The sequence below is a fragment of the Pezoporus wallicus genome, unplaced genomic scaffold, assembly GCF_028554395.1.
Source record: "Pezoporus wallicus isolate ANWC-B61680 ecotype Strahan unplaced genomic scaffold, APGP_CSIRO_Pwel_v1 contig_2012, whole genome shotgun sequence".
NCBI classification, from domain to species: Eukaryota; Metazoa; Chordata; class Aves; order Psittaciformes; family Psittacidae; genus Pezoporus; species Pezoporus wallicus.
The window spans coordinates 4,635,390-4,657,936 of NW_026639840.1; the positions used below are offsets into that span (position 1 = coordinate 4,635,390).

A 22,547-nucleotide genomic window follows, 5' to 3' on the forward strand; every position below is an offset into this window, starting at 1 on the left:
GTAGGTTTCTTGTTAACTGCTGGCTCTAGATCTTCCAGCTCTTTGTGTTATTCCCTGCAAAGAAGATTGAAGACATCTGATGTTCACTTCAGAAGATAATTGTGGCATGAGTGCAAGTTCCTTTTTGTGTTTTAAAACTCTTAAAAAAAAAAAAAAAAAAAAAAGGAATAGTAGCAGAGAGCAGATTAGGTGTATCCAGTCTGGAATTCTGTAGTAGAATGACTGGGCTGTTACTTCTAGAAATAGATGTAGTGTTGCACTACATTCATGACAGCCAGCACCATGCATAGCCAAATATATGCATCTAGGCTGAAGTGTGAACACAGCAGCATGAATTTTCCAAATGTGCTAATGTTTCAAAGTCTAAACAAAATTTTAACATTTCACCTAGAGGATTATCAAGTGTTGTGTATCCTTCATTAGCTGGTGTATGTAAGAGGCTAGGTAACTTATGAAAATACATGGGCTGGGACATACTAAGCTAGCAGAAGTATTCTTTTGTCCTGGCAGCAGGTGAGTCTGACCTGTCATTCTGCTTTCTTCTGGTCTTAATGAAACCTTCATGTATCATTTGTGCTGAGGGCAGGGATACTTTGTACTTCTGAAACTTTGGTAATATGCCTATTTCTGCTCTGTGTGCCTGTCCATCTGTATTGTTGAGCTGTGTGCAAAAAAATGGTCATACGTGATGCTGATTGTATGAAACCTAAATGCTAGAAACTCTAGAACTTCACAAGCAGTGAGGCCTGGCCTTGGTCTGTGTTATGGAGTAATCAGTTATGGAGAGTTTAAAATTGCATCCTTATGGAGGAAATCCTGACTTTTTTTTTTATTATTATTATTTATGTCCAGGCAGAACTAATTTTAACTAAAAATATTGATCTGCTCTTCAAAGTCTGCTCTTCACAGTTGCCTAAAACAACACTAGCAGTATGAATTTTGAGTGACTTACATGCATCAAGATATTTCATTTGAAAACTGAATGGAAATTGGACTCGTGCTATCAGGTGAAATTTGCGTTTAACTGTCCTGGGGGATGGATGAAGGATCAGGAGTTTGGAGAGTGGAGCATCAAAGTCTACAAATTGAGTACGCGATTCAGACTTTCTTTATAAAGGCTCTCCTAGGAGTCATGGACAGGTGCAGAGAACCATGTATTGTCTCTGTCCATGTTCTGAGCTGCTTTTGTAAGTATGCCCATAAAATGGTGTCAAGAAGCTGTTGGGTGCTTGAAGACATAAAATGGCTGACTGGAGGTGGGCTCCTCTGAATGGCATCCAGAGCAGCCAGGCAGCTGCCAAAAGTTGTGCTTGAGGGCTTTTTTTCGTCCTGGGTTTTAGCACTGAAAGGAAGTACCCATATCATGAGTGCTTGCCTGACCCAAGGCACCTAAAACTCTACAAACCTGCAAAGTTCAAAGCATTGTGTAAGTGTCCACTTGTCTGCAGTAGGCGTATTGTTACTGTGGAGTGCGATAGGAAACATGCTGAAAGAAATGGGTGTGAGCTACTGTTTCTTAGTTGCAAGATGCAATTAATTACACAAATCTTGCTTACAATAGGAGATTTCTGGATCATGGCTCCTGTGGAGTTTTGAGTTTTCTTTACAGTGGGAACTGGAAAGCTTTGCCATTTACAGAGAACAGATCTTACACAGAGACAGGCAAAGAAGTTACTGATCTTAGACCTGGATTTCAGGGCTTGTTCCAGGGGCTGTTTATACCTTTCACATAAACATGAAATGTGAAAGACATAAACAGTCCTTGGAGAATAGAATGAAAGCCAGACTAATTCCAAGAAATGTAAGATAAACTGGAGTGCTTTTGGAACCTGCTAAATCTGGAGAGCATCTGTTTACAATCTTGCATATATGTAATTGTATTCCAACCACTCTAACAGAACTGGCCACCAGTTCTGTCAGTCAGACTGCTGAAAGTCCTAGACAATGATAAGGGTGCCACACAGCATTGCGGTGTTGCTGTTAGCTGACCCAAAGGGAACTGTGTTTTATGATCTTGGAAGCAGAAGCAGGAAGCCATCATGTCCAGCATTTAGAATGTTTAACTGAAGTATAATGGCTGTTAAACGTACTAATGCTACAAGAATATGAAATGTTCTAGTGTAGAAACATTTTTAGAAAGAACTGTGAAGTCCTTCTGAGCACATTTATTAAAATACTCATGGAGACTAAAAGTTCTCTGCTCTGTCACTTTCAGCAAAGGCACATATACTGTAACCACATTAGACAGATTTGGGAGAGTGTGTTTTCTTACTGCTAATAGCAGTAGTTCCCCTAAACAGGTAGTGGGACAGTGTACTTCTTGATTTGAAAGTTACATAAGCTTACCCACATTTTGAAGTTTTCTAACCCTGTCTTTCGGTTAATCAGAGATCAAGTCAAAATTTGGAGTCACAAAAGTTCCAAATGGTATTTGAAAACGTTCTGAAGAATTACTAATAAATGTTTGGGTTTGGGGCTTTTTTAAGCCAACCTTGGGATTTTTTGGAGTTGACTCATCCTTTCTGAACTCCCTCTTGACAAAATACAAATGGAGAGGATAGAAAATACGTAGTGCCTAGGAGCAGTTAATAGGAATTGGAAATAGGTGGTCTCAAAGAAATAAAAATGACAGCAAAATAGTAAGGGAGGAGCAAATGAATTCTAAGTGTATTTCTGATGGTGGAGACTGTGAGGTCTGACTATCTGGGTTTAAAAAATGTTTTCTTCTTTAAATGTAGAATGTTATTAAAAACCAATTTATTTAATTGTTGATTTTGTTGTACCAACAGCTACCTCTGCTGTCTCAGTTCCTTGTGTGCATCTAAATGTTTTGGTTTGTTTGTTTTTTTTCCCTTTTGCCGCAGAAAATATATGGACTCAGGGATCAATATGATCAGACAAAAAGCCCTTTATTAGAAAGCCTTAACCCCTTAAATACTATTTCTTACATGCACTTACAGTGATTTGGCATGTTATGATTGGATGCATGTCTTGAAGACCCTTTGCAACTAGCATATAATTGGTTAAGCACAGGTGTGGGAACTTGACCTCAAAAGCTTGCCAACAGTCCACAGTTCTCATTAACATGGTGAAATCCAGCTTCTTCTTATCTTGCTTGCTTAAGCTTCCTCGGGCCTCTCATGGCCTTGCTGTTATCTTTCAGGATTTTCAGAGTTTATGTACCAATTATCCATTCTCCTGTGAGAACACTTGTCTCCGCATCTCCCCCTTTTTGTTTTATATATGGTTTGGATGACTCTACTTGAGCAGGGGATTTGCCCTAGATCATATCTCCAATATATGCCAACTACAGGCTGCTGGGCCTGCCCCTTTTTTCTGCGGTATGGCTCTCTGGTAACAGGGGAGGCCATCCTTCACATCAAGGTCTGGCATGGCATGTGTCCCCACCGCTTCACGCCTGCTGGGTTGCAGCCAACAGCGGAGCTAAAGGTTCTTCTTGGTGGCAAACACAGAGGCCAACCCAGTCTTGCCCTTGATTGTGGTAGCAGGCATTTTTTTAGCCTCAGTCCTTGCACCTTGTTGTCAATGCAGAGTTTCACCTGCTTCATCCAGTAACAAGTCTCTACTACAGCAAGGCACACACACATTTACATTAGCAGAGTAACTATTACAGGGTGCAGCAGCATGTTGAAGATGCTGATGGCAGCAAGGGACTAGCCAAAGAAATTTCTTACCAGTGGAATTCTCCCACCCTCTTAATTTGTTCCATCACCTGCTTTATAACACTACCATTGTATTAAAATCTTAGCTTTGTATTAAAATCTTAGCATTGTATTAAAATCTTAGCTTTTGCCTTAGCATTTTCTAGCGGCTACTGCAAATTTCCATACTCTAACATCTCTTTTACAAGTGACAAATCTATACAATACAAGCTGTAGTTTCTTATTAGCAACTAGCTAGTAAATACAGGTGGTTTCATATACAAAATCACAACCTCTAATAATAGCTACTTTAGAAGCACACATATTTAGGATGTTACTTTTCATTTGCCCCCAAGTGATGTTTTGTAGTCATTCATTTTTTCTCTTCCTCTATCTCATTCTGCTTGGGGTATTCACAGTCAGCTCCTGTAGCTGAGGCATCAGGTTTTTCCATTTGTCTGTCCGGCTCATGGTAAGGCTTGACAAACTTTGCAGGCAGTCATCATGGACCTGTAGGCAGGAGGACACAAATATACCCCCTCCCCCATGGTATCAGTTCTTGAGAAGCAGACAGCTTAAATTGCACATTGTTAACTATCATGGAGTTTGATGCATCATTGCTCTTTTTTCCCCCCTTTTTTTTTTTTCCTTGCAAAAGCCGGCCTGCTCAGCAGCAGCTATAGCTGCCTGCCTGCTTCAGCAGCAACTATAAATACCTGCCGGCAGCCGCACTTTCACATTAACTCTTTCATGCCCGAAATGTTAAACAGCTACCCGTTAAAAACTTCTACATGAACACCGATTGCCCTCAACACACACACACACGTGTGGGATCCCACAAGCACACTCCACACAACTACAATATTTGAAGCACAAAAAGACAATTATTACTCCCACTACACAGTCCCACGTACAGAATGTGGCATAAGGACCCTGTGGAGACTAACAGAGAAACAGCTCCGAGAAGCATCATTGCAGTGTGAGGTGGCAGGCTCAACCTTAGCAGGCGTCCCCGCAGAGGCTCTGCCTCCCCCACAGCGCATGAGGCTTGGGCTTTTATACTGACCAAAACACACACTCATTCTGACACAGGTGGCCAGCCTGTGCTGGAAGAAGTGGCCAGCAGTATCTACAAAGGTCTCCAAAGGTTGATAGAAACCTGTACATACTTATTTTTACCAACTTCTAGTTCATGAGTATCACAGAGAGACTGTATTAAATGAGTCACAGTATGCCCAATACCCCTGATAAGAACATATGAAAGACCTTCCCACCACCGAAACCGCACACAATATGCTTGTATCCCGTGTTTGCCTCGCTGTAGGTTTGGGGGGGTGGGTGGGGGGTGGTGGATGGTGGTTTTTTTTGTTTTTGTTTGTTTGTTTGGTTGGTTTTTTTGTTGTTGTTTTTTTTTCTTTAACGTTAAACAGATCGCTCCCTTCACTTTAAGAAGGACTGAAAACATCCATAAAACGGAAGTCCTAAGCTGAAATTTCAATTAATTCAATCACTGACAAGGGGGGTTGTCCTGGGGTGGTACTGGTTCTTTCCAGGGTTTCACCCATCGAGCTGGCACCCACCGCAGACCGGAATCTGTAATAACACATATATAACCTCGACCAGTTAGTTTTACTTCTGCAGGACCTTTCCAAATGCCGGTTTCCAAATCCTTGTACTGGACCAAAATACCCAGAGTTTTAGTCATATAACCTGAACCTAATGCCCGACCATGTATTATAGCAGGGGGGTCATTAAAGTCTCCTGTCAATTGCACAAAATTCATAACATATACAGCTTTCTGTATCCTTGCTACCGGTGTACGTCCTTCTTCCCCCGTTTTTTGTTTTTCCAACAGTTGTTTCAAAGTTTGATGTGTTCGTTCAATAATAGCTTGTCCTTTAGTACCCCCACGATCACCCTGACCTTGTAGAAGGGGTTTAACAGCAGCGGCGAAGGCAGTAGCCATGTATCCAGCCTTTTCCTCTGCTGTGCCCACTTTAGAACATGCATCCATCATTTCTTGAAGACCAGCAGATTTTGGCAAAATCTGCAAAATACACTTACAAGCTGGGTTAGCATTTTCCATAGCCAGAGACATAAACATGGATTCTTTAGCATTAGATGCCAGATCAATATTCTTTTCGATAGCCTCTGTCAATCTGTCAATAAATTGCATATATGGCTCAGTAGGTCCCTGCTTTACTGATGTATATGAAGGATTAGGTTTTCCCGCTTCCGGCACAGCTTTCAGAGCAGCTAAAGCCAATTGCTGTGCTTGCTGTAAAACTTCAATTTTCATGCGAGCTTGTACTCCATCAGGGTGAAATTTCCCCTTTCCCAATAACATTTCAGATGAAACACCGTGCAAAGGGTGATGAGGATTACACTCTGAATTCTCATCTGCAGCCCTTGAGCAAGCTCCTCAAACCCACTTTTAAAATGCAGGAGCTGGGAAGGAGCTAATAAAATTGCAGCCACTCTGAGACAATCATTTGGAGTTAGAACATTACTAGAAAAGAAAGCAGATAACATTTGCTGTGTATATGAGGAAGACAACCCATACTGAGTAACTGCTCCCTTAATTTCTTTCGTAGCTTTCCAGTCCATAGGAGTCCAGACAGACTGTCCCTGAGGATTTATAGTAACACGGAATGCAGCAGGAACATCTATCGGTAAAATAGTACCGTCTATAATTGCATCCTGAATGCAGCCTCACCATCTCATGGCACACGGATTAGCTTTATTAGATGTAGGAGTCGGTGGTAACGGCACATCACACGGACTGATCTTAGCTGGGCTTTCTGGTTTTTCCGTTTTTTTTCCGGTTTTTCTGAGGCTTGCTACCTCTCCTCCCCCAACTTATCCAGACGGTCCCGCAAGTCCTGCAATTGCCTATCTAAGGATTTTCTCCACTGCCCCCAATTCCACTCATTTTGCAGCTCCAGTGGGAGCGATGCAAGCGGTGGCGTATGTGGCGGAGGTGGGTATTTATTCGGAGTTACACTCTCCTCTTCAGGAGATTCCCACCCCGGCAAAAATCCTTGGTGACTAAGCTCGGGGCAGTAGCGGCACGAAAAGGGTTAACATCAGTTTGTTTCGTTTGCTCAGTAACCCCTACCGGCTCCTGAGTATCAGCTGGAGCTACCGCCGATAAAGGCGCTGTCGACATAGGGTAGGGGAAAGGCGCAGGGTCCTCAAACATTCGTACCTTACTGCGCGCCGGTTTTTGACCAGAATATTTTGTGCCTGAAACAGACGACACCACCATGGCTGTAGCGCCGCGTGCTGAATCTAATATAGGTGCCGCACCCTGCTGTTGCAAAGGCGAGTCAAAGCGCTTTAAGAGCAGATTTTTCAGTCTCTCTCTCAGCCTTTATTGCGGCTAGAGTCTCTTTCGTTAGTCGCCAGGTGGCAGCAAGTGATTTCGCCTCCTTAGACCCACAAGTAACTTCATCCCAGAGGCATGTCCCGATTTTTTCCTAGGTCCCGAGATCAAGAGCTTCATTAACCCCCTTGATCAGCTCTTTTTCTTTACTCCAGAGCAATAGCCTTTTTAACAAATTATCATCATATTCTGTCCCTCTCACTGAGAGGATATGCTGGAAGAGATTAAGGATGGTCGTTTCTTCTTTCCTTAGTTGATTCCCCATCCTAACCCTCTTCCAGACCCTGTTGGCTGTTACCTTATTTGCACTGCGCAGTGTCTTCCGGGCTCACTAGGCTCCGTTCCGAGGCGACTACCTCCCGATCCTGGTCCTGCCGGATCGAACCCAGCCGACGGCCCTGTGGCTCCGCGTTTTCCACTTTCTTTGGTGCCACGCGCTTTTTAATTCTTTCAGCTTCAATATGAAATATAAGGGGGGTCCCTGTTCGGGCGCCAGTTGCCACAGAAAATATATGGACTCAGTCAGGGATCAATATGATCAGACAAAAAGCCCTTTATTACAAAGCCTTAACCCCTTAAATACTATTTCTTACATGCACTTACAGTGATTTGGCGTATTATGATTGGATGCATGTCTTGAAGACCCTTTGCAACTAGCATATAATTGGTTAAGCACAGGTGTGGGAACTTGACCTTGAAAGCTTGCCAACAGTCCACAGTTCTCATTAACTTGGTGAAATCCAGCTTCTTCTTATCTTGCTTGTTTAGGCTTCCTCGGGCCTCATGGTCTTGCTGTATCTTTCAGGATTTTCAGAGTTTATGTACCAATTATCCATTCTCCTGTGAGAACACTGTCTCCACACCCTTTTAACACAACATGTACACAAAATCTAAATCAATTCTCAGTGCATCAAATATCACATCACAGTTCAACATTCAGCTGGTTACTGGAAACTCTTTAATAACTTACAGTTTGCTTATTCTGACTTGAGAAGCAAACCTCCCCGGTAGTAATTTCTCTTCAATTGATTTTCCCTTGTTTGTAAGGCTGTCCATCCTCTTTTTTCAGTGCAGAAACAGGCTTGAAAAAGAAAAAAAGAAAAAGCTGTGAAGTCAATGGTGTAGATGTAATACAGAAAGGTGCCTTTTACTTGAACTTTTGAAAATACCGATTACATTTCCTAGAGTGATGTCCTTTTAAAGCCATTAGAAAAATGGTCTGTCTTAAAGGGTGTTTTCTGGTTTTTGTTTCCCAGTGTGGGTTATCCATTTTCACGGCTGTCAGACTGCCTGCAGTTGGTGCAAATACCCACAAGGAGAAGGAAGTGCCAAGGCATCCCTGCCATTTTCTGATGCCTTTCCTGTAATGCACTGTGGTAGAAAGGAAAAGAGCAAATTTCTTTTTCTCCCTGAACCACTGGATGTCACTGCTACCCCAGCCAAAGCGAAGGTCAGCACTAAATCCGCGTTTTTTTCTGCAGGAAAAGATTTGCATAACAAAGATGCCAAGAACGGACCACAATAGATTCCGATTAGGCTGGAAGAAAGCTGATAGAAGAAACACATACTCCTGCGATCTTTTTACTTATGCGGATGTTTTCCGTTTAAAATAAGGAGCTTAAAGGAAGGATATACTGTATTGAATGGTGCAGTCTGTGGTATATAGACATTTTTAAATGCATGTGGAGGGAATAAATTATTAACAGACTCACTGTTATTCTTACCAATGGTTTACGGTTTTAGGCTTCCTTTATCCCACAGACTTCTGTCAGACACTGATGAAGTGGAGCCGGAGTAGACAGGTACAATCACCATCATCATCATCATGGCTTGACTTCGCGAACAAAGATTTGGGAAGGGCTTTACCCACGCTTACTACAAGCGCGCTGATGGCTAAAAAGGCTAATGTGGGATAGGCAAATCTGGTTGCAAAAAGCAAAATGAAAAGTCTCCTTGGGTGGTATAGGCGGGGCGCGATTCTTTCTACATTGTCTTTTCTCCTTGAGACTAGTTCTGCGTGTGTTATCAAAGGAGACAACGGCATTATGTATGGGGTTTCTCCAAGTCTCCCAATTGGAGGCCAAGGTGGACCACTGATGGTAGTTAATATGGCCAAGGCTAAGGTATTGTTTCAGGGAGTCCTTATATCTCTTCTTTGGGGCACTTCTCTTGCAGCAACCAGTGGCAAGTTCACCATAAAACACAATCTTAGGGAGGTGACGATCCTTCATCCTAGAGACGTGCCCTGCCCAGGGCAGCTGCAATTTCAGCAATATGGCCTTGATACTGGTGAACTCTGCCTGTTCAAGGGCAGTAACATTTGACACATAGTCAGTCCAATGAATGTTTAGAATTGTATGGAGGCAGCGCTGATGAAAGTGTTCAAGGAGTCGCAGGTGATGGCGGTAGATAACCCATGATTCAGGCCCATATAAAAGAGCAGACAGTACAATGGCTCTACAGACACTAATCTTTGTACTTCTCTTCAGGTGTTTATTGCACCAGATTCTTTTATGGAGTTTTCCAAAGGCTCTATATACCTTTGCTATTCTGTTGTCTATCTCTTTGTCGATAGTGGCATCCGAGGAAATAATGCTTCTCAAATAGCTGAACTGCTGAACTGACTTAAGCTCTGACTCACCAATGGTAATGTGGGGATGGTGATAATCTTGTGGTGCAGGTTGGTAGAGAACTACTGTCTTCGTCAAGCTGACTTCCAGCCCAAAAAGCTCAGCCGCCTCTGCAAAGCAAGATGTTAAATGTTGCAGAGCTGCTTCTGTGTGGGCAACAAGGGCAGCATTGTCAGCAAAAAAGCAGTTCACGGACAAGATGATTTAAGTCTTAGTGTGGGCCTTCAGTCGCCTTAGATTGAATAGGCTCCCATCAGTACGATATCAAATATAAATGCTGTTTTGTTCGTCGAGGTCTACCGTAGCCCTTTGGAGCATCATGCTGAAGAAGATTGTGAATAAAGCTGGTGCGAGAACACAACCTTGTTTCACACCATCAGTTATTGGGAAGGGCTCAGAGAGTGCATCGCCATATCTGACTTGGCCTTGCTGATCCTCATGTAACAGAATAATCATTTTGAGGAATTTGGGAGGACAACCTAATCGTTCCAAGATCAGGTACAGGCCTTTTCTACTCAAAGAGTGTCAAAAGCTTTGGTGAGGTAACAGCAGAGGGAGCTAGGGAGATAGAAAAAAAATTGCGGAAATGATGCATAAAGTTAACATACAAAGTTAAATCGCTGATTCAGTCTATTCCACTCTCATTTTATTTGATAACTAAATAGTTGAATCATAATTTATTCTTCTTCTAATTGAGCTCTAAAATTTTATAAAGTATTTCCCTAAAATATTTATACTTTCTCTTTTAGATCCATCTACTGATTTCTTTGAAGTCATTTAGTCTCTCAGCAGCTTCTGTGGGCTTTTTTCCCCTTCACCCACCTCTCTCTTAACCTTGTAGTTATCAAAACTGCATGATAATTCCAACTGATTTACAGAAACCTCCCTCCGTAAATAAGAATTTTCATGGAAAAGTTGTGTTTGATGATGATGATGAGCAGATACAGTGGAATTGGTGAATAGCTCTGGTCATGCCATTTTCCACCAGCTACTCCTCATAATGGATCAGTCATTAATTTCAGGAAATGTCTTGGAGTAGTCAGAGGAAACAGCTCTGACAAACCATACACAAACTTTGGCCTGCAAAAATTCACTAAAAAAATCACACTTTCTATTTTCATTCCTGCAGTATTAATACACCCTTTTACTGTTGAAGTGACTGCCTTTTATAAGTTTTCCAATTTGCCCTAGCACTTAGATAATGTTTCTTTGATGGTTTAAATTTTTACCCTTATTTGCAACGCAGTGAAGCACACAGAACAGAGATAACATCACAGGTAAATAAATGGGACATAGTTTGTTTGAACTATCTCCATGCTAACAATGAACGATTCAACTACTCTGTGAACTGCTAACACTAACCATTTTAAGAGAATTTTTTAAATTGTAAGAGAACCTGATTTGACTGATGAATGCCCTTCCTAATTCCACAGTCCTTATATCACAGGGCTGCTGAGTTTCCCTGAAATTTCCCATTTCCCTTGCTGAATCTTAGCAGTTACAATTGCACTCTCCATCTTCCCATCTCTTAGAGAAGCAGCACACTGGAGCTTTCTGTCTTGGTTCCGGACTTTCTGGCAGTGTGACTTGGTGCTCTGTAAGATGACTTAGGTTTTTCTGAGATGGAGTCTTTTTACCACCTGATAATTGACTGACCTTTCCTAGCTCCCCTTCCTTACTTAGATCCTTTCTAAAATTCAGGTGATTCTTCTAGGATCTTCTTCCAGCTTTACCAGTCAATAACATTCTACTTCGGTTTCTAAGAAACCTTGACCAAGCTTGAGAATGCCTTGCAAACCCCTCCTGCCCATCCCCCCTTTAAAAAACATTTATTTGAACAACTGCATGGAAAGCAAGAGAAGGAATTTTGATAATGTGACCAGTGGGTGCGTCACACACTGCTGTTTCCTCTGACTTCAGATGGGTGTGGATGAACGGAACTGTCCATTTATTCCATATTAATTCTACAATGGTTTTGTCCTCCTTGACCGAGTGAATAATCACACAAGAGAACTAATAAACTCACACTGTTTTATTGATCAACAGTTCCTTTTACCCTTCAGCTAAGCACTTGGTGGGAATGCTGCTGTCTTGGTGAGCAGCACCCCTGATCTAGGGGAAATAAGGAAGTCCAAGCCCTGAAGTAGGTGAAGCGAATGAAGCGAAGCCCTGAAGTGTAGCAAATGTGAGAATGCCTCTGGTGTGGAACTGCCTTCCTTAGCCTAGCTTTGCCTTCCTTGCACAAAACCTATTTTCATAGTTAGTGAGGCACTGCAGAAGACAGTTTATATGAGGAAGAGAATGAAGACAGAATTGTTTCCCTGTGCCAAGAGAGATTATTAGGTACAGAATAGATGGGAAGAGGAGCAGTGCATAGAAGTTAGAAGCTAAGCTAGAGAGGGAAGGGGAGGGCATTTCCACCTACCAGGCAGAGACTACTTCAGGTGTGAGCTATCACTTGCTCAGCACATGGGTTTAAAAATCACGACTCAGCTCTTCTCTCCTCACTCTCCTATGTTCCCAGCAGCTCGAAAGAGAAATTTAAAAGCCCTAGGACTCTTTAAAATACTCTTCAGGGTATCCTTTTCCTTTCCTTTTCTCCTTCTGGCTTTTCAGGTAAAGCTCGATTTTCTCCTTCACTATTACCCTGGGAGTGCTGTCCCTAGCATGGTAATTCTCGCTCCGAAAGCCCTCGGGCTGGGAGGAAACGCGGCTGAGGGGACGGGCCGGCAGCGCAGGCCGCTGCCGAGCTCCCTCAGCCCAGGGCGGGGCGCGGGGCAGGTTGGCTTTGCGCGCCTCTTCCGCGGGGCGTGGGACACGGCCATCTCGACCGCAAAACTAGCCTAAAATAAACGAAGCTGACAGCCTTACTGAGGGGCACAGCGTTCCACTCGCTAAGTCGCCGGAGGGGTCTGCGGGGACCGCCTGAGAGGAAGCGACGGCGATAGCGTGACGGACAGTTCTTCCCGCCGCTGGGGCGGGGGCTTCTGCGCTAGCAGCTCCGCCCGGTCTCGGGGGTCCTCCTAGGGTGCCGGCGTTACGCCCCCAGCTGGGGGGGACGCCTGTGGATGTCGCGGCGGGAGAAGGCACTGGGAGGCCTGCAGGACCCTGTGGGGTTGGAGGAAGAGCTGTGTTTCCTGTGCGTCCCCTTTGTGTGGAGCACGGCTGCGTGTGGGGAGCAGGCGTGGCCGGAGGAACGGGTGTGCATTTCCGCGCTTCTCGGCCGCCGGCGGGAGCAGGGGAGCAGCAGTGCGGCTCGACTCTGCAGAGAGGTACCCCAGCCCCGGTGGCTGGCCGCGTCTGCCGCGGGGAAGTTCCGGGAGTGTTGCTACGCCGTGTCCATGGACTAGCCGAGGCAGCGGAGGGAACCTCGGTTACGCCGACCGCCGTCTCACCTCCTCCGCCCAACTTGGCGAAACTTAGCGAGTAAGCAGGCTGCTGCCCCTGGTGAGTTCCTGCCCGCGCAGCCGCCGGCCCGGCGTCCCCCTGAGCCGTCTGACCCGGGGGTCGCACCGCGGCCTGGCTGCATGGAATGCCCCTTTCTGTTCCTTGTCTTTAAGCACGGGCATTTTGATTTCCCCTGGACCATGGCTGTCTACTGCAACGTTCTTTGAGAGCTATCAGCCATTGAACCGGGCGGGGAGCAGGCGCTGCCAGACCGCCCTCCTTCGGGGCGGGCAGTAGCCCTCCGACTTCCAAGTTTCCCTAAAACGCGGGGCTGTGGTGAGCTTTTGCCATTGTCCTTGTCCGTTAAAGGAAGCCGGAGAGGTTGGGCTACGCTTCCTCTGGGAGTACACGCGGAGTTCAGTGAGGTGCCACAAGGAATAAAAACAATTTTGGTTTCTAATTTTTTTAAAAGCCTTTCGGGTTGCTGCAGCCGCAGGGCGGCCTTTGGCTGCTTCTTACTCCGCTGTCCCACCGGCTGCTGCTAGCCTCTCAGTCCAGGCGTTGCGGTTAGAAGAAGCAAGTGTCCCGTGTTTGCGAGAATCGAGGCCTGTAACCTTTGTTTATTATTATTTTAACTTTAATTGCGTGCAAGCTGTTAGCGAGGAACGTTTCTGTCACCTTTTCTCCTGCTTGCCGAAACAGGCCTGGCCGCTGAGCACGGCGTCACCTGAGATGAGGCTAGGCGAGGCGAGCCGAGGCCGCGCTGAAATGCCGGGCTTGTTTCGGCTCCTGGGAGTTCCCAGGAATGGTGTTTGGATAATTGTCATATCACCAGTTCCTGTTTGGTCATTTACGTTCTACCTGGTTGTCTTTAGTTTCAGGTGAATGTCTTATTTCTGGTCTGTGACCGCTACAGAGCGCTGCCGAGAAGCCACTACATACAGACCCTATGAGAAGAGTTCAAGTGAAATTTATTACGCACAGTTCATGTGGAGAAAGTGTTGGTGTGGTTTGTTTTGTTTTTTCTTATTCCCTTTGTAAACTTTTTTTTGTAAGGAAGGGAATTGCCCTTGTGCACTTCTAGGGAGAGGGTTTAGGCTAAGCTGGAAAATGCTTGGTATAACAGCACCTGTGATGTTATACCTGCCTAACTTCAGTACTGTATTTTTCCTCTGTGTGTATGTAGAACAAACCACGATTTTACACTTTCAGATTATCTGCATAAGGCTGTTAAGCATACATCTAACTTCACATAATTCATGTAGACTTTGTGGTTTCATTTTGAGTCTTTCTGTATAAAAAACAAACAAAAAAAAAGCCACCACGCTGTAAAAGTAAGTTATTTATGTTGATTTTCCTTTCCTTATAGGTCCTCAAAGGTGATGGTGGTGGAGGGAAGGATATTTTAGGATAACTGGCAGGATAAGATTTTTCCAGTGCTGCCTTTCTCTTCTTTCTTTCTTTGTTTCTTTTTTTGTTAAAGGGACATAAAGCTTGTGACCTAGAGCTCTGGAATAAAATGGAAGGAAACCAGCTCCTAGAGAGTGGAATTACAGAGTATGCCTTTTTCAGAAATGCTCAGTGGGGTGCTGATTCCTTTCTGGCTATCTCCAGCAGTGAGTTAAGCGTCAGTACTCACATGTTCTTAGAACTTCCTGAGCCACTTTATATTTACAATAAATGTGTGAAACTTTTAATGCTTGGACGTGGATAATTGAGGTGCTACTACTACTTGCTTGACAGGAATTGTGTGGGGGAGAGAAGGGGTCAGGTAGGAACTTAAGTGTAGTCATTGGTGTAAAGTAGGAGTGAGCTGTGGAGGGAAAATACTTCTCAGCTTTTGAGTATTTTTGTTGTATTTTTAAACAAACAGGACATCTCTGTTGGTGGAATTAGTGTTCTTTATCCTCTGGCTAATGACATGGGAAGAGGGTACTTTTAGGGTATGATTCATGTCTTTTAGCTCCATCCTTGTGGGGTGGATTGGAACAAATGTAGTAATTGTCCTGTCCTTTAGAAGACTTTCATATTCAAAATTACCATGCCACTGAAACAGCAGTTTTTTGAAGTGGATTCCCAAAAGTTTGGAAGTGCATTTGTAATACTGTGGAAAACCAATGTGCAAGTAAGTTATGTGGTTGGCATTTTGCTTTTGTTGAATTTGCTCATAGATGAACTTGCTAAAGGTGAGGTCTAGAACTAAATCAAAATAATTAAAAGTTACTCCTCTGTCTGGTGTGTGCTCTGTGTGATTTTTATTTAGTGTAAATTGATCCAGTTAGCTTCATTTGTAGATTCCTTTGTGTTGTTGTTCTCTCCAGTCCCCAGGTAAGAAGACCAAATCAGAAGAAACCTCACGAGTCTAAGCTGAGTTGTCGTCTTGTCTCTGGGCATAGGTTTGCCTCACATTTAGTGCATTGTAGAATAATCTTGTGCTGTTTGCCTGTTTAAAGCCTCTTTTTCCCTCTCTTCCTTGCACAGCGGGGTGGCAGAAAAGAAAGAAAACTACTTTTTTTTTTTTGTTAGGAATAGTGGCTGTGCAAGAGCCTTCATGTAGGTAACATACCTGACAGGATTGAAATGGGTTATGTTCTGGGCTTACATTTTTCTGCCTTTGAGCTTTGTAATGCTTAATGAAAAGATCATAAAAAGTCCTTGCTCCAAGCTCTAAAATGCTATCTAAGTGGGACACTTTCAGAAAAGCCCACAAGTAAAAGCATTCTTGATTCACATAAGGCATAAATGTCTCCTTTGTCTGAGCCCTAAAATTCTATCTAATTGGGCAAACTGCAGCTGAGAAGGACCTGGGAGTATTGGTAGGTGATAAAAGTTGACTATGAGCTGGCATTGTGGCTTTGCAGCCAGAAGGGCCAACACTATCTTGGGGTGCATCTGGAGGAGTGTGGCAGCAGGGTGAGGGAGGTGATCCTCCTCCTCTACTCGACCTTGGTGAGACCACATCTGGAGTACTGTGTCCAGTTCTGAGCCCATCAGCACAAGAATGAAAAAGAGCTACTGGAGAGGATCCAGCAGAGGGCCACAAGGATGATCAGGGTTCTGGAGCATCATTTACGAGGAGAGATTGTGGAAGCTGGGCCTGTTTAGTGAGATCCCATCTTAGTCTTCTCTTCTCTAGACTAATGTGTATCAATATCTCAAAAGTGGGTGCCAGCAGGATGGTACCAGACTCTTTTCAGTGGTGCCCAGTGACAGGAAAAGGAGCAATGGCCACAAACCAAAACAGGAAGTTTCACCTAGACATGAGGAAGAACTTCTTTATGTTGAGCGTGGCAGAGCAGTGGAGCAGGCTGCCCGTGAGGGTTGGGGAGTCTCCCTCTCTGGAAACATTCAAAACCTGCCTGGATGTGTTCCTGTATAACCTGCTATAGGTGACCCTGCCATGGCAGGAGGGGGTCAGACTAGATGATCTCCAGAGGATCACAGTATGCTAGAGATTGGAAGGGACCTCAAAAGATCATCTAGTCCAATCCCCCTGCCGGAGCAGGAACACCTACATAATGTTACACAGGAATGTGTCCAGGCGGGTTTTGAATGTCTCCAGAGAAGGAGACTCCACAACCTCCCTGGGCAGCCCGTTCCAGTGTTCTGTCACCCTCACTGAGAAGAAGTTTTTTCTCAAGTTTAAGTGGAACCTCTTGTGTTCCAGTTTGTACCCATTACCCCTTGTCCTATCATTGTTTCCCACTGAGTAGAGCCCGACTCCATCCTCATGACACTCCCCCTTTATATATTTATAGACACTAATAAGGTCACCCCTCAGTCTCCTCCAAACTATAGAGACCCAGCTCCCTCAGTCTTTCCTCATAAGGGAGATGCTCCACTCCCTTAATCATCTTCGTTGCCCTGCACTGGACTCTCTCCAGTAGGTCCCTGCCCTTCTTGAACTGAGGGGCCCAGAACTGGACACAATATTCCAGATCCTTCCAACCCTTGTGATTATGTGATTCTCTTTTGTGTTGAAGATGTAACTTTTCGCTCTAAGGTGTAGCAAGAAGGTTGTCGAGATGGTTTGTTAAGAATTCGGTCATGTCCAGATGCAAATGTGTTAGATAATCTGTGCGAAGAAATTGTAGGCTGATTTCTAATGAATAATTGAGGAATATATCCCATATAGATTGTGTTTTGTCTTGAGGCTGACCTCTGATTTTCTTAGAGGGTAGTTATATGTAGCTTATGAAACGATAGTGCGTGGCTACTCGCTACTCCTACAATTAATTCTCGTAGTCTTTTGTCAAGGTTCCCATTGTGTGTTATGTGTGGCACAATTTGATCACTGCTTAGCACAAGTAAATTAAACTCTTGTTCTCAGATAAATTAAACTCCTGTTCTAATCTTACTGTGCTACATTAGAAATCTCAGTGAGGTGTATGTGGGAGAAATGGAGTTCACAGAGCTATCGTGGAAACTGTTTCTGCGGATCCTCCCTTTATGTCATTTTTCTGCTTTTACAAAAAAAAAAACAACAAACATCTCCACTTGGGTAGGGTATGGTAAAGTATGTGGGTTTCAGACACCAGACAAAGGAGACATTTATGCTTCACGTGAATCAAAAATATTTTTACTTGTGGGCTTTTTGTGCCATTCTGCTTTACACTGGCTTCCTGGATCAAAACTTCCTGGGTCTGGTAGAACGGGCTTTTGTACTTTGTCATCTATGGTGTGTTTCTAGGGCTAACAGGCTGCAATTCACAAAATCCATGGACATGCTCTGGTTCATATGTTGCTTTATGCTCAAGAACCTCAGAAAAATGAAACCGTCAAACAAAAATTACTTAAGAGAATTTTGTAGGCTATCGCTAAGGGGGAGTTAAGAAATGGTCCTTTTCCAGGAGATGTCAGATTATATGTCCAAAGGACAGTCTTATATCTTACTCATTAGTATTGCAGAGTCCTAAAATCTACAGCTTTTCTAGAGCTGTAGCATTGGTAGCTTGTGTGAGGGTAGCACAGCTTGGGTGGGAACAGAATCCTTCTCCTTGACCCTTTGGCTCTTGCTCAGCCAAAAGCATCTCTTAAAGGAAAGGTTAACAACAGTGTTAGAGATGACCAGGGTGAAGCTTATCAAGGTTAGATATATATAAGTTTTAAAGTTTAATAGTTTGAGATCCCCCCAAAAGTGTGAGATCTGATTTTAATCTAGCAATCAAAAAAGGAGTAGCAGGGGAATGAAACATCTAGGTTCAGATGACTTCGTTTTGAAACAGACACAATTTAATTACTTAAATGTAGTTGAACATCTTGTATTTATTTATTTTTTTTTTTGCATTGTACAACAGCTTCTCTTTATTCTGAATGACTGAACAAAACCTGTTTTCAGTATGGTTGGTGAGCTGTAAAATCACTGTTGGGTAAATTCTTCTGTTTTAGGTGTATCACAGGTGAGGGTTTAACCTGCAAAAAATGGTGATCTTCAAATATTGACGAGATAAGGGATTGCAATGTTTGCAGTTGAAAGTACTGACTTCAGTGGCCAGGCTTTTGCTGACATTTTTGACCAAAATCTCAGAATTTAAGCCTTTTGAGAGAGAAGTATTTTTCTGCTTGATTATTCTGTTACCACTTATGCAGAAGACTTTTAGCAAATGAAAATAAAATATGCTGACCACAGAGGAACTGTATCCAAACCCAGGGCTCTTTGCAGGATTGAAAAGTGAGTTTATTTTCCTTTCTGGTTCAAAGTGTGCCTCAGCCCATTTGGAGGAGGAGATCACCACTTGTTTTGCTTTGGTGTTTCCTGTCTCTTCCTTTTGGGGAGCAAAGCAACAGTGTTTTATCTCTTTCTTTGTAGTACAGATGATACATGCAAGTGAAAGAATTTCTGTTCTTTAGCAGACTGGCTGCTTACACGTTGTCAGGGTCCAGTTGGAGAAAACCCCAGTGCTGGACCCTGTTTCATGATCCCAAGAGTGAAACTAAGACACAGATTAGGTCAAATACCGTAAGCAGTTAGTTGGTTTATTACAAAAGGACACCTTTTATCAAAAAAGGATATTATTGTAATAAAGGGGATAGCTATAGGACAGATTGGAAAAAGGATGGGAAATGAAGCAAGGATTTGGGGTGCAGCAAGAGAGAAAGTCACCATCGTGGATCCAGCAGTGTCCCAGGGATCCGTTGTTGTTGTCATTGGTGGTGGTGGTTCTTTGGGGTTCATAGTTAGTATCGGAGCAGAGTGTCCCCCAAGAGTCCATCGGCGGTGGGTGTCCTCGTGGAGACATCCTTCTGAAGTCCCCTTAAAGGTACCCCATGGAGTGTGTCTCACGGAGTTGCCCTCATGGCGATGTCTCATGGAGGGTGCCCCTCAGGATCTGTGGTAGTCATCGGTGGAGAGTGTCCTCACGGGCGCGTCATTCTGGAGTCATTCTTCTCATAGTAATGGCTCCCTGGCCATGTACCCTTTAGAGATTACCTTTTTCCCCTTTTATAATGAGTTGGTGGGAGTACCTCTGTTCTTCATGTCACGTATTGGCATGTTCCTGGTTGATCACTTTCCCTGGTGTTGCAACCAGCTCTTCAACTGTGTGTGTCTGCACACACCTGTCTGCAGCAATTCTTGGGAAAATCGGTAGCAGTTCCTCGAACCAATCCTCCAGGTAATGGAGGGCAGGAGTCTTAGCTCTTTCCCACTCATCCCTCAGGCAGTGGATGGTGGAGTCCCTCACTCCTTTCTCCAAGGCAATGGATGGAAGAGTCTTACCTCAACTCCTCCCATCCATATCCGAGATATGTGGAATTCCATCTCAGCTTCTCATACCAATCTTTGAGACAATGGACAGTGGAGTCTGATTTCTTCTGAGAACGTTTCTTCTCAAAGCTGTTTTCTGTGTCTTTGCCTTTAGAATTATGTGCAAAAGCTGAAAATATTAAGGCTGTCTTCATTCTTGATCTGAACCTGAATGTGAAAGGCAAGGGTGTAATAAACATAGGGCTTTGCTTCCTTGATCTTTAAAGTAAGTGTTGTTGAATGTTGTCCTGGTACTAAAAAAGAGCTTCTCTCTGTAACATTCCTAGTCTAGAGAGCAGATATTCATAACAAATTGATAAAGGTCTTCCATGTGAAGACCTGTGCTGACGCCCCCGATGTTGTTGGGGATCTTCCTTTGGCACTAATAGGCTTAGGCGCTTGTTGAGCTTGTCTGTGCATATGAGCTTTTTATCTTTTTTTGTGATTTGTTTTATTTTGGCTTGTGTAGTGTATAAACCCAGATTTGTTCATGTGGCCCTACAGCCCTTCCCAGAAATCTTTTTTTCCTGTTTTGAAGGTTTTTTGCTTCCTGCTCAGAGACTAAATAATTGATACTTGAGTCTCTCTGGAAAGGTGATTTCTTTAAATAATTGATGGATTTAGAGCTTCCAATTGCTGCAGACACAGCTACAGGAAACAGAATGAAGCACAATATTCAGGATTCACAGAATGCTGTGAATTTTAATATTTAAGAAAGAGCATGATTTGTTCTGCTTGGTAAGAGCTGTCTACTCTTTGCTTTGGGGCATAACATCCATGCTGAAACATGTACACTGGCATTTAGAAACTCCTGGAATAGAAAACAAAGGGAATAGCCTCAAGTAGCTTGTATTTGAAGGAAGGTACCCGAGTTGTTGGACTGGACTATAGTCTTTATGCAACAGCAGCCTTCTGACTGCTGGGATATAGAGCTGATTCTCATGATGCCCATTTCTTTCCCTTCAATTTGTTGTTAAATGGTGCTGAGGGAAAAACTTAATGTTGCGTGGAATGTGAATGCAGTGGTGTAGCTATATATAATAAAGGGTACACAACAGTGGAGAATTCTACCTTACCTTGAGTATTAAGTCACTTCAGTTTGTCTGCATGGCAAGCCTATGGAGGAGGATGGTTCATCGAAAAAGTTGGTTGACTTGAAACTAATGAATAGGCAATTTAGGGAGATTACTCAGAAGGCAAGAAGAGGGCTTTCTTTGCAAAGCGTACCGCATGCTGAGGTGGCAAAGAGTATTTTAACAAAATGGTCATAGCAGCGGTCTGCTTCTGCAAAGCAGAAGGGACTTTAACTGAAAGATTTTGTCCAGCAGGGACAAGTGAGAAGGAAAGGTGGTGTTCAGTTCTGTTCTTTCTTCTGAGCTGTGCAGCTTCTGTAACCAGTCAGCCTGTTAAGATGGCAGTTTCCTGTGTTCCTACTTTTTCTTTTTTTTTCTTCCCCCTCTGGAGGTATTGGGTTTTTGTTTTGTTTTTATTAAAGGCGTAGATTAGGAAGTGTTTGTGTCTAACTTCTGCACCTTCTAATTCCCCCACTGCATTTGCTAGCTATTGCATCTGTTAGCTATTGCAGAGACTGATGTCTGCATTGGAAAGAGCTCCAACACTGTCACTTCACTTCATGGCCTTTGCTGTCCTGATCTCCTAATGGCACTGTGTTGTTGGCATACTCCTAAGAGGTGGAAAGCCTGTTTTTCCTCCTTACCCTGGGGTGGATGCAGTCTTCCAGTGAGACAGTCAAGGATTTCTCACAACCTGCCTGAGCACTGGCTCTTGGGGGAAGGGCTGGACTTGTTCAAACATGGGCTTGGTCTGCAGCAGCTTTGGTCTTCGTCTTTTTAATTTTTTTTAACTTGTGGTAGTGTGTGTGCAGGGTGCTCTGTGAACCTAAGTAAGTCTCTTGAAGCATTAGCTTATTTCTGTCTTTTGGCTGAGACATCTCATTTGCTGAAGAGCTGGTAGTGGTTAGGATTGTGAGGTGTTTGGTGAATGCCATTTTGTCGCATCTCTAATGTTTTCTGGTGTTGTGTTAGAGGTTTGCCTACTAGTTGTTTTTTGAAAGTTGCACAGGTGTTTCTTTATCAGAAAGTCAGTAAGGAGAATAACTACATGATTTCTGATCTGTGTGGCCACAAAGCTGTTTTCTTTTGTGGCTGTGAGCTGGTGATTGTCCTGCTTGGGATGTAAAATAAGTCTCCTGGGTTGAGAATGCGGTTGGTGTGCTAGGTGGAGGGGCAGCAAAAGAAAGCAAGCTTTGAAAGCATTGTCCCCAGACCCATCATGCATTAACACCCTGTGCCCCCAGTAAGCAGCATTTCCTGGTGCAGGGAGAGTTTGTCTCATTTGGAATGAGTGTTCCCCTGGTGTTTGAAAGCATGGGTCCTGTTACTTTGGGTGGGGGGAAGAAAAGTTTTCTGGATTCAGCCCCACATCATGTCTCCATGACATGAAAACAGCATTTAACCAGAACAACTGGTGAATGTAACTAGTACTGTACATGCGTTTATTTCTTAGCATGCTCATTACAAGAGATCAGATATCAATGTTGGTATTCTTTTTTTAACTTAGAGGTACCTTGATCTGGTTTAAATTTTTAAAATATTTAATTATACTTAACATGTCTTTATATGTAGGAACATTCAGTGTAAAGGCTAAGAAATACAGTGTGGACGTGGACAGACTGCGTGTTATACTGTAAGCAAGAAACATTTTTAAGAAAAAAAAAA

At 43.5% G+C, this 22,547-nt stretch overlaps 1 protein-coding gene across 2 annotated transcripts in view; it reads left to right on the top strand.

The window, feature by feature from the left end:
- Positions 1 to 12,960: 12,960 nt before the first annotated feature.
- TSPAN14 (tetraspanin 14) overlaps positions 12,961 to 22,547 on the top strand; it is a 38,853-nt gene continuing 29,266 nt past the window's right edge. Inside the window, exon 1 of one of the 2 annotated variants that reach the window (XM_057416391.1) lies at positions 12,961 to 13,124. The gene's annotated coding sequence lies outside the window, so the exon portion shown is untranslated. Of the gene's footprint in view, positions 13,125 to 13,251; positions 13,401 to 22,547 lie in introns of those variants that run through there. The other variant, XM_057416393.1, reaches the window with a different exon arrangement.